This window comes from Chiloscyllium punctatum, chromosome 49, assembly GCF_047496795.1.
Source record: "Chiloscyllium punctatum isolate Juve2018m chromosome 49, sChiPun1.3, whole genome shotgun sequence".
NCBI lineage: Eukaryota > Metazoa > Chordata > Chondrichthyes > Orectolobiformes > Hemiscylliidae > Chiloscyllium > Chiloscyllium punctatum.
In genome coordinates this window covers 46,677,847-46,690,672 of record NC_092787.1, presented here as the reverse complement: position 1 = coordinate 46,690,672, position 12,826 = coordinate 46,677,847, and the positions used below count along the sequence as shown (strand labels likewise).

The window sequence follows — 12,826 nt, the reverse complement described above, 5'->3', positions numbered from 1 at the left end:
AGATGATCAGAGGAATAGATAGAGTAGACAGTCAGATGCTTTTTCCCCGGGTACAACAGAGTGTTACAAGGGGACATAAATTTAAGGTGAAGGGTGGAAGGTATAGGGGAGATGTCAGGGGTGGGTTCTTTACCCAGAGAGTGGTGGGGGCATGGAATACGCTGCCCGTGGGAGTGGTAGAGTCAGAATCATTGGCAACCTTTAAGCTGCATTTGGATAGGTACATGGATGGGTGCTTAATCTAGGATAGAAGTTCGGCACAACATCGTGGGCCGAAGGGCCTGTTCTGTGCTGTATTGTTCTATTCTATTGTTCTATTCCTGATGAAGGGCTTTTGCCCGAAATGTCAATTTTCCTGCTCCTTGAATGTTGCCTGACCTGCTGTGCTTTTCCAGCACCACTCAAATCTAAACTCATTTAGGTCAGGCTTATCCAACAGTCGGTCCACAGGCTACTGTATCTCGCTTCACTCTCCCACCAAAGGCTCTTATCTGAGCCATTGCTTAAAATATAGATCAGCATAACTCAAAGATTTAGAAAGAAACTGCTCCTCAAATCAGAGGCTGATTCGCTCCTGCATTTACTTCAGTGAGGTTCACAAGTGAGAGACTGGCTGGGTAGTTGTATGAGTGACCAGAAGGGCTAGGAGGGCCAGTGACTGAAATGACATCACCAATCAAGGAAACCTAAACACATAAATGGAAAGTTCACTAACACCAGTGCTTCACCAAAGGCTCACTGATGATGTTACCTAGTATTGTGACGAAACGTCTGAAAATGAATTTTTCAGCTCAGCGAGCAAACGTACATACAGAGAAAGATAACAGACTGAAAGGCAACCTATTCCAACTCACACTTCCATGTGAATTAGACATAGAAAATGTTGGAGAAATTCAGCCAGTCCAGTAGCATTTGTGGAAATGGAAACAGAGTCAATATTTCGAGCATGATATGACTCTGCTTCAGAGGCAGGGATACTGCCACTGTCAAAAAGGGTGGCACTGGAAAAACACAGCAGGTCAGGCAGCATCTGAGGTGCAGGACAGTCAATGTTTCAGATGTAATCCTTTCAACAGGCATGCCACGACACCACAAGAACCCTAAGGTCCAGCTCCATTTAGGTTTCATCTTAGACATCAGTTTGTTCAGATATGTCATTATATACTTCTCAGGGAAGTGAATTCAGACCTTCTGGCCTAGAGGTAAGGACATAACTACTATACCACAAAGTGTCACAAAAGTCCAATCAGCATCACATGTTCTCAATTCACTCGAACAGTTCTGGCTTATCCTTAGGGTGCATGTGGTGCATTGATAGTGTCCCCACTTGTGATCCAGGAGTCCCAGGTTCAAGTCCCACCTGTTGCAGGTGTATAATAACATCTCTGAACAGATGTATTAGGAAAAAGATTTTCTGGATTATTTTGGGGCTCTTGTGGCACAGCGGTAGAGTCCCTATCTCTGGACCAGGAGGCCTGGGTTGAAGTCCCATCTGCTCTAGAGGTGTGTCATAACACCACAAAACAGGTTAATTAGAAAATATCTTTTGTTTGTCCCTGGGTATCCTCTGTTGTAATGGTAGTGCTGCGGGGAGAGAAGCAGAGTTAATGTTTTAAGTCCAATGACTTGTCCTTCAGTTCTGAAGGATTCAGGAAATCAGATGACATTTAACAACAATCCATAAATTTTCATGCTCATTTCTTGGTGTGGCATGTATTGTACATCTTCATAAAGCACCTAATCCAGGGTAATACTTTTGAGCCTGAAGGCCCAGGTTCAAGTCCCACCTACTTCATCTTTGAACAGGTTAATTAGAAAATATCTTTTGGTTTGACCTTAAAGAGACCTGCATTTCTAACACTAATAGCCTTCTCTACAGACAAGAAACTGGGTGACTTGAAGGATATTGTGGACATCTGTTCTGCTCGGTTGGTAATGCAGCTGAAATATAGAGATCGGTGGATATGTGTACTAGCTGATCTCAGCCTGGAAAGTAGTGGGATTTATTCAAATTGGCATCAATATCCTTGAACAAGATGCAGTTTAAAAAAAAGTCTCCAGCTTTTTTCCTCTTCAGTCACTAACTCGAAGTGTACAGATTGGGTGAGGACAGTAAAGATGCTAGGTAGGATTTGATTATAAAAAGTTCTATCATCTCAAAGGTCAACTACCATTTCACATGTCCATTTAGATGAGACGCCATTGGATTGTCTACAGTCATGGCATTGTACTATAATAATCAAAGCAATATGAAAAGTTGAAGAACATAATGCCTCAACATTGTACTGCCATAAGTGAATTTAAGACCGTAACCTATTTGATAAATGCATGTGAAAATAGAGTAAAGAAAATGTGGTATGATATCATTTGAACACCTCAGTTAGATAAGTTTTTATTTACTTACAGGAAAACTGAAACAGTACCAATCATGAATCAATTACTTTATCCAACTGTCTAACTCCTTGCATCAAGCTTTAAAGTTGTTATCAAATATTGCAATAGTGACATTGTCAATCCAAGACAGTTTTCAAATTGTAGTTTTCATTCTGAATGTGTAATTCCCACATACTCAAACTGATCTGCGATTCATGTCCTTCCTGTTTGTTATAAACTTATTAGGTTAAAAAGCTTCAAGTATTCGCTGTTTTATTCATGCCTAGAGTGAAAGCTAACAATATTTTGTACACTAACTGCACACTTCCTTCTAATGATGCCAATTATTGCTATTTATGAAGTTTACTGCCTCAGGATAACCTTGCCACTACCAGGACATGTGCTGGCACAGGGCAGAGTTTCACTTGACAGCTTTAACGGCAAAGAGAAAATTTGTTCTGTTGCACATTCTGGATTGAAAAATGCAAGTTAGGGGAAAGGACAGCGATATATTGTATCATACAGTTTGGGATTAGGTAGAATTTAAATAGAATTTAAAAATCTTTCAGGATATATCATTTGCTATTTTTCTTGAAATTGAATTTTCTACCTTGATGAAGGAAAAGGGTGAACAAAGAAAGTTCATTGGTGTTGCAGATACAAAACTGGACAGCTGCTGCTTTTGTCTCATCACTATTGTAGGTGACGTTAAAGGTGTTGCTATGGACACAGTATGAGCTACTTCATATATTTTATCAGTATGTAAATAGATGCTTAGACAAATCTAATTTTCGAGACAGGACAATTTTACTAATGCAAAATATCATTAAAACAATAATCTGAACAAAGCATTTCTTAGCATCTCTCAAATGCTTTGTATTGAAAATATAGTAAAGAAAGTGTAGCATGATATCATTTGAACACCTCAGTTAGATAAGTTTTATAATGATACATTAGATAAAGAGTTAAAACCCACTCTTACCTTTCCAGTGTTTGTAGTCCCTCCTCAAAGGGAAGCTGACACTAATTTCAATCAGTACAAAAAGGCACTTTGGAAGTAGAATTCTATATACATTCATTCTTGTGTACAAATCAAATATGGTAAAGACAAAATAAAGAATGCTAATAAGCTATTTTCTGGGAGAAAGGAGTAGGGTAAAGGCACTAGATGCTGCATGCACTGATGTCAGCCTTCTTCTATCTGAAAGCCTGTGGCAAACTGGAATGAATGAACATCGGCTTCTCCCCACCAGCCAATAGGAAAAATCCAATGATAAACTGCCCAGAGAAACTGGATTGGCTATTATATCCTTGATATAGAAAGGAGCAGACAAAGAATGACAACTAGCTATTGCACTGCACAGCAACACATATCAGCACTTATATTCTCATTCCTGCTTAGCTTTTAAACAGCAATATGCTTTGTAAAGGACTATGTTCCATAGTTAGTAATTCTGAAGCTGATAATCTGGAAAATATTTCATAAAATGAATTACAAGTTCAATATCAATATATGATTCCACCTTCACACTGATAACTATGTGATTTAAAATGAAATGCCATGACAAGAAACAATATAGAGTGAGAGAATGCTATCTCCCAATGTTTAACAATGTTTAATGCTTTTCAGAGACAGCATAACCATTTCTCCTCTCATAAGATGCTCCCTAACCAGCTGAATATTTTTCAGCATTTTGTCAAAATGTTATCCGTGCAATATTTTGTTTTGCTCTCAATGACATCAGGTCAGTTAAAATTTGCAGTCTAAACGCACCCGAAGACTCTCTTGCAAAATAATAAAAGCTTGTGTCTGCACAGCACTTGTTACATCATCAGGATATTCCAAAGCATTCACAGCTAATTAAGTACTTTTCAAGTATAGGTACTGTTATAATGAGCAGATAGGAGGGTCAAGGCAGAGAATGAATTTGAAAACAAGGATGAGAATTCTAAATTGAATGTGCTGCTTGATCAAGAGCTCCCCCAACCCTGATGAAGAGGTTATGTTCGAAACATTGACTCTCCTGCTCCACGGATACTGCCTGACCTGCTGTGCTTTTCCAGCGCCACACTTTTGATACCAATTTACAATCAGGCAGCACAGGGGTGATAGGGGAATGGGAGATACAAGTTAGGAACAGGAGTAGACTAGTCAGCCTCTCGATCCTGCTCTGCCATTCAAAATAAGAGCATGGCTGATCTGATTAGTTCACATTCCTGCCTATCCATGATAAACTTTCTTATCTCCCAGCCTTGCTTATCAATAATCTAATTTTGCCTTAAAAAGATTCAAAGATTCCACTTCCCACTGCCTTTCAAGAAAGAGAACTCCAAACCCACATGACCCTCAGAAAAAATTCTCACCTCTGTCTTAAGTGGGCAATCCCTTACTTTTAGGCAGTGACATTTATTCTAGAATCTCCTTCAAGAGAAGCAGCTTTTTCACATGCAGGACTTTGCATGGTTCAATCAAGTCACTCTTCTAAACTCCAGCAGATACATGCCTAGCCTTCCTTCATAAGGCAACCTGCTCATGTGTCAAAGACACAGGCAGCAGAATTGAAAATAACCTCAAGTTTACAGAGGGAAAAATGTGGAAGAACAGTCAGAAAATTGTTTAAATAGTCATGTTTAGAGGTAACAAAGGCATGAATGTCTCAGTGACAGATGAACTGAGACAGGACTGAAGTTTGGTAATGTTACATGTACAGTCTTAGTGATGGTGCGAATATTAATTTGGAAGCTCCCTTGGATCAAAGGTGATTGCGAGATTCCAACCATACTGATTTGATTTCAGACAGTTACAATGGAGATGGATTGAGTTGGTAACTAACAAATGCAGATGGAACTGAAACAATATCTAACATAATGTCAACACTTAATTGGAGGGCTTTTCAGTTCATGTAGAACCGTATGTCACATAAGAAGTCTAATAGTTTAGCAACAGTAGACATGTGGAGACAGGTGGTAGTAATCTGAAGATGGTGCTTTCCAGTTATATCACTGAGAGGCAGCATGGAGATGAGGAGTGGAGGATGGGCTAACAATCAATCTTTGGGAATACTAGAGATAATGAAACACATCTGTCCCTTGAGACACAGCATGGTTGAACTCCCTTTACATGGTTCCTTTACTAAGGGATGCTGTGTCACTACTGAATTAATGTACGGTGTCCCCGACGCTGCTGAACTCGTTAAACCCCTCCAAACAGCATTAGCAAACCCTCCTGTAAGGATGTTAATTACATTCCAGTTTAGATGCTGACCAACCTGCTTGTAGAGGACTGATTAGAATTAGTTAACATGGCTTTGTGCATGTGAAATCATGTCTCACAAACATGATTGAGTTTTATGAAGACGTAACAAGGAGGATTGATGAGGGCAGAACGGTAGACTTAATCTATATGGACTTCAGTAAGGCATTCAACAAGGTTCCCCATGGGAGACTGGTTAGCAAGGTAAAAGATCTCATGGAATACAGGGAGAACTAGCCATTTGGATACAGAACCGGCTCAAAGATAGAAGATATCTTTGGTGGTGGAGGGTTGTTTTTCAGACTGGAGGCCTGTGACCAGTGGAGTGCCACAAGGATCGGTGCTGGGTCCTGTACTTTTGGTCATTTACACAAATGATTCGGATGCGAGCATAACAGGTATATTCAGTAAGTTTGTAGATGACACCAAAATTAGAGGTGTAGTGGACAGCAAAGGAGGTTACCTCAGATTACAACAGGATCTTGATCAGATGAGCCAATGGGCTGAGGAGTGATAGATGGAGTTTAACTTGGATACGTGCGAGGTGCTGCATTTTGGGAAAGCAAATCTTAGCAGGACTTATACACTTAATGGCAAGGTCCTAGAGAGTTTTCCTGAATAAAGAGACCTTGGAGTGCAGGTTCATAGCTTCTTGAAAGAGTCGCAGGTAGATAGGATAGTGAAAATGATATTTGGTATGCTTTCCTTTATTGGTCAGAGAATTGAGTACAGGAGTTGGGAGGTCATGTTGTAGCTGTACAAGCCATTGGTTTGGCCACTTTTGGAATACAGCATGCAATTCTGGTCTGTTGTGAAACTTGAAAGGGTCCAGAAAAGATTTACAAGGATGTTGCCAGGGTTGGAGGATTTGAACTACAGGGAGAGATTGAATAGACTGGGGCTGTTTTCCCTGGAGCGTCATAGGCTGAGGGATGACCTTATAGAGGTTTATAAAATCATGAGGAGCATAGATAGGGTAAATAGACAAGGTCTTTTCCCCTGGGGTGGAGGAGTCCAGACTAGAGGGCATAGGTTTAGGGTGAGATGGGAAAGATATAAAAGAGACCTACACGGCAACGTGTTCACTCAGAAGGTGGTGTGTGTGTGGAATGGGCTGCCAGAGGAAGTGGTGGAGGCTAGTACAATTGCAACATTTAAAAGGCATCTGGATGGGTATATGAATAGGAAGAGTTTGGATGGATATGGGCCAGGTGCTGGCAGGTGGGACTAGATTTGGTTGGGATATCTGGTCGGCATGGACAAGTTGAACCGAAGGGTCTGTTTCCATGGTGTACAGCTCTATGACCTACCTTCTACATAAACAGTCCCAGTGACCCAGGAATATAAAACCTTCCCTCCTACACCAACTCTTGAGCCACACATTTATCTACCCTATTCTCCTATTTCTGTACTCTGTAGCATGCAGCACTGGGAGTAATCTTGAGATTACAACCTTTGAGGTCCTGCTTTTTAAACTACTGTCTAGCTCCCTGAATTCTTGATGCATGATCTAATCCTTTGTTCCATCTATTTGTTAGTACCAACATGTACCACAATCTTAGTCTTATCACACACCCCCATCAGGATGTCCTGCAGCTGTTCCATGACATCCTTGATACTGGCACCAGGGAAGCAATATCTCATGCTGGAGTCATGTCTGCAGCCACAGAAATGCCTACTTGTTGCCAAACGAATGAATCAACTATGGCTATTGCTCTTCCTTTCTTCTTCTACCCTCCAGTATAGACAGGCCGCTTGTAGTGCTGGAAGCTTGTCTCAGCCTGCATTCCTTTGAGGAACCACTGCTGTTAGCAGCTTCCAAGACAGAAAACTGATTTGTGAGTAGGGCGCTAGGGGACTCCTCTGCTTCCTGCCTGTTTCTCTTTGATTTCCTGGTGATAACCTCCTTTCCTAAGACTCTTGAGCTCCTGGCACAGAGTCAGGGACACTACCACATTGTAACACGAGGCCCCTAAAATCGGTTCTTCACATTGGATCTGTAAATATGGTATCCACTTAACTCTCAGCCTCCAGATGTGCCATAGTGTCTCCAGCACTGCTCAAGCTCAGAAACTTGGGGCTAATGTTTCTGCAGTTGGGAGCACTTCCTGTACACATGGTCATCTTGGATGCTGATGGGGTTTGTGACTTCCTACATATGACATTACACATTCCACTCTGTTGCCCTCACCTGCCATGATTTAAACCTAAACTAACGATTCTTACTGGTTAACTGTACTGATGACTTAAAAGATAGTCCCCTAACACTTGAGAAGCTCAACAAACCTGGCAGCTTCTACGCAGAAAGCAGTTAATGTTTCGAGTCCAAAAGCTACCAAAGTAAACTTGCTGGCATTGCTAAATCCACTGACTGGAAACATTTTACTGATCCTGGATATTTTCCAAAAAAAATCACATTAAAAAAATAGCATTATTCTTTCATTATACTTTTATTTTGTGTATAGAGATATACAAAGTGAAGAGACGCAATTAAATATTGAAGTCTTTAGGAACTTTAATTTTTAAGCTAGATACTGGAAGCTGTATTATGCATAATTTAATGCTTTTTCATTGTATCAAAAAACTACTCCTCATAGCCAGGCAGTGCATAATGTCTCATTTTCCAGTCTACAAAGACTTTGGGCTTTACCATGATGATAAGGGTATGGCATTTTCAAAGAACAGTGGAATTAGCTGACTAAGAATTGCAGTCTTCTTTTAATTGCATGTTTACAGCCAAGGCAACATTAAAGCAGTAAAACATTAAACATGAGAGCATAGGTTTAAGGTGAGGGGGGAAAGATATAAAAAGAGACCTAAGGGGCAACTTTTTCACGCAGAGGGTGGTACGTGCATGGAATAAGCTGCCAGAGGATGTGGTGGAGGCTGGTACAATTGCAACATTTAAGAGGCATTTGGATGGATATATGAATAGGAAGAGTTTGGAGGGATACGGACCGGGTGCTGGCAGGTGGGACTAGAGTGGGTTGGGATATCTGGTTGGCATGGACAGGTTGGACCTAAGGGTCTGTTTCCATGCTGTACATCTCTATGACTCTATGAGTTGAAGTGAAGGGGGTGCTTTCAAGCTTTGGCTGCAATACTTTCTGTAATACCTTACTGACATAACTGTAGTGCAGGGTCTGGGGGAGGGAGGTGATTCGTGGAGAAGTACAAAAATTTCAAAGGATTGCAGATTGTCTGTAGCTTCAGGATCAGAATTCCATGTATGAGAAAGGAAAGGCAATGTTGAGAGCTTGCCACAAACGCATTTAAAACAAAAGAGTACTGAGTTCACATGGCTTGAGGAGGAAACAATCAGTGATGAATTTTTATAAGAAACACTTGCATCCCTACAGTGGAAATTATCAGGACCAAAAAAAATGTACCCTGGGTTGTTAAAAGAAGTCTTGGAGGAAATGCATCTGATCCAATTCCAAGAACTGGTTTTAGGAGTGTCTTGTTACACGGTAGTAGTGTCCTTGCCTCTGTGCCAGGAGGCCCAGTTCAAGTTCGACCTGCTCCAGAGATGTGTCATAACATGCCTCTGTTCAAAGTGATCAAACAATATAAAAAAGGGGTGGTTTTAGATATTTTTCTTCATCTGTTCAGACGTGTTTGGCATAACATTCACATTGCACTATAAATTGTTGAGGTTATTAAAGTATCAAACAGAAAAGTGTCAATTTCCCTTTGTTTTAATGTAGGCTCCCTGTTGCTTATCCCATTGTGTACTGCTTATGATAGTGAGTCACATAGACTGGGAGCACCAGTCATGAGAAATTGGTATGTTTATGGATTTAGAATGGTGCAACCTGTCTTGGTGTGTACAGGAGAGTATCAACCAGGATTCCCCTCTTGATTGCTGAAAACTGGATACTGGATGAACGCATAATTGGTTTCTGCAGTGATGCTCCACTGCCACTCCCGTACCCAACCGCCAGTCAAGGAATGAATCTTGATGTCGGATACCTCAACATATGAGCATTTGATCCAGGAAGGATCTAATTTGTGTTGAGCAAGTTCACTCAGCCAGCAAAATGATAACAGGCTTTGACACATTGATTAAATAGGGTAAAGTCAGAGCACCTGAAAGGATTGATATAAGATATAGTTAGTTGCAAACGAAGCTCTGCACTGGTATCACATTTTATACTGTCCAAGATGCTATCTTACTATACATTCTCTTGTACATGTTTAGCACATTTGGAGGGTTGGTTTTTCACCTACATATATGGTCAGAGATGTACAGCATGGAAACAGACCCTTCAGTCCAACCTGTCCCTGCCGACCAGATATCCCAACCCAATCTAATCCCACCTGCCAGCACCCGGCCCATATCCCTCCAAACTCTTCCTATTCAGATACCCATCCAAGTGACTTTTAAATGTTGCAATCGTACCAGCCTCCACCATATCCTCTGGCAGCTCATTCCATACACGTACCACATTCCATACACGTGAAAAAGTTGCCTTTAGGTCTATTTTATATCTTTCCCCTCTCATCCTAAACCTATGCCCTCTAGTTCTGGACTCCCTTACCCCAGGGAAAATACTTTATTTATCCAATCCATGCCGATGATTTTATAAACCTCTATAAGGTCACCCCTCAGCCTATGATGGTCCAGGGAAAACAGTCCCAGCCTATTCACAGCCTCTCCCTATAGCTCAAACCCTCCAACCCTGGCAACATCCTTGTAAATCTTTTCTGAACCCTTTCAAGTTTCACAACATCCTTCCAATAGGAAGACCAGAACTGCATGCAATATTCCAACAGTGGTCTAACCAATGTCCTGTACAGCTGCAACATGATGTCCCAACTCCTGTACTCAATACTCTGACCAATAAAGGAAAGCATTTCTTCTTCACTATCCTATCTCCCTGCGACTCTACTTTCAAGGAGCTATGAACCTGCACTCCAAGGTCTCTTTGTTCAGCAACACTCCCTAGGACCTTACCATTAAGTGTAGAAGTCCTGCTAAGATTTGCTTTCCCAAAATGCAGCACCTTGCATTTATCTCAACTAAACTCCATCTGCCACTCCTCAGCCCATTCGCGCATCTGATTAAGATCCCGTTGTATTCTGAGGTAACCTTCTTCGCCTCAAATTTTGGTGTTGTCAGCTAACTTACTAACTATACCTGTTATGCTCACATCCAAATCATTTATATAAATGACAAAAAGTAATGGACGCAGCACCAATCCTTGTGGCACTCCACTGGTCACAGGCATCCAGTCTGAAAAACAACCATCCACGACCACCCTCCGTTTTCTACCTTTCAGCCAATTCTGTATCCAAATGGCTAGTTCTCCCAGTATTCCATGAGATCTAACCTTGCTGACCAGTCTCCCATGGGGAACCTTGTTGAATGCCTTACTGAAGTCCATATAGATCACATCTACCACTATGCTCTCATCAATCCTCTGTTACTTCTTCAAAAAACTCAATCACGTTTGTGAGACAAGATTTCCCACACACAAAGCCGTGTTGACTATCCATATCAGTCCTTGCCTTTCCAAATACAACTTGCCCACCACCGACATCAAGCTCACTGGTCTCTAGGTCCCTGGCTTGTCCTCACCACCCTTCTTAAACAGTAGCGCTATGTTAGCCAACCTCCAGTCTTCCAGCACCTCACCTGTGACTACCAATAATATAAATATCTCAGCAAGAGGCCCAGCAATCACTTCTCTAGCTTCCCACAGAGTTCTAGGGTACACCTGATCAGGTCTCAGGGATGTATCCACCTTTATGCATTTCAAGACATCCAGCACTTACTCCTCTGTAATATGGACATGTTTCAAGATGTCACCACCTACTTCCCTACATTCTATATCTTCCAAGTCCTTCTTCACAGTAAATACTAATACAAAGTACTCATTTAGTATCTCCCCCATTTTCTGCGGCTCCACAAAAAGGTTTGATCTTTGGGGGGCCCTATTCTCTCCCTACTTACCCTTTTGTCCTTAATATATTTGCAAAAGCCCTTTGGATTCTCCTTAATTTATTTGCCAAAGCTATCTCATGCCCCCTTTTTGCCCTCCTGATTTCTCTCATGTATACTCTAAGGATTCACTCAATCTATTCTGTCTATACCTAATTTATGCTTCCTTCTTTTTCTTAACCAAACCCTCAATTTCTTTAGTCATAGAGCATCCCCTATACCTACCAGCCTTTCCTTTCACCCTGACAGGAACATACTGTCTCTGGACTCTCATTATTTCATTCCTGAAGGCTTCCCATTTTTCAGTTGTCCCTTTACCTGAGAACATTTGCCCCCAATCAGCTTTTGAAAGTTCTTGCCTAATACCGTCAAAATTGGCCTTTCTCCAATGTAAAACTTCAACTTTTCGATCTGGTGTATCCTTTTCCATCACTATTTAAAATCTAATAGAATTATGGTCGCTGGCCCCAAAGTGCTCCCCCACTGACGCCTCAGTCACCTGCCTTGCCTTACTTCCCAAGAGTAGGTCAAGTTTTGCACCTTCTCTAGTAGGTACAGCCACATACTGAATCAGAAAATTGTCCTCTACACACTTAAATTCCTCTCCATCTAAACTATGGCAGTCCCAGTGTATGTTTGGAAAGTTAAAATCCCTTACCATAACCACCCTATTATTCTTACAGATAGCTGAGATCTCCTTACAAGTTTGTTTCTCAATTTCCCTCTGACTATTAGGAGGTCTATAATACAATCCCAATAAGGTGATCATCCCTGTCTTGTTTCTCAGTTCCACTCAAACAACTTTCCAGGAATATCTTCCCTCAGTATAGCTGTAATGCTATCCCTTATCAAAAATGCCATTCCCCCTTCTCTCTTGCCTCCCTTTCTATCCTTCCTGTAGCATTTGTATTCTGGAACATTAAGCTGTCAGTCCTGTCCGTCCCTGAGCCATGTTTCTGTAATTGCTATGATATCCCAGTGCCATGTTCCTAACCATGTCCAGAGTTCATGTGCCTTCCCTACAATCAATTAATTGAATATTGAGTGTGTTGCATTATTTTACTCCTCCAAATTTCCCTTTGATTGTTATTTCCATGATGAGTTTTAATCAGAGTCATTAAGGATAACAGCACATGGAGTCCTAGATAGTCAAAAACAAAAACCTAACTATTCTAATCCAAATATTCAGCATGTGGCCCATAGCCTTGTGTAACTTGACATTGCAAGTGTATAGCTAAATGTTTCTGAAATGTCAA

At 41.1% G+C, this 12,826-nt stretch overlaps 1 protein-coding gene across 1 annotated transcript in view; it reads right to left on the bottom strand.

Annotated features, from left to right (window-relative positions):
- The window catches only part of LOC140469677 (neural proliferation differentiation and control protein 1-like), a 207,976-nt gene that overhangs the window by 57,433 nt on the left and 137,717 nt on the right, over positions 1 to 12,826 (bottom strand). The gene's annotated exons all lie outside the window — the stretch shown is intronic.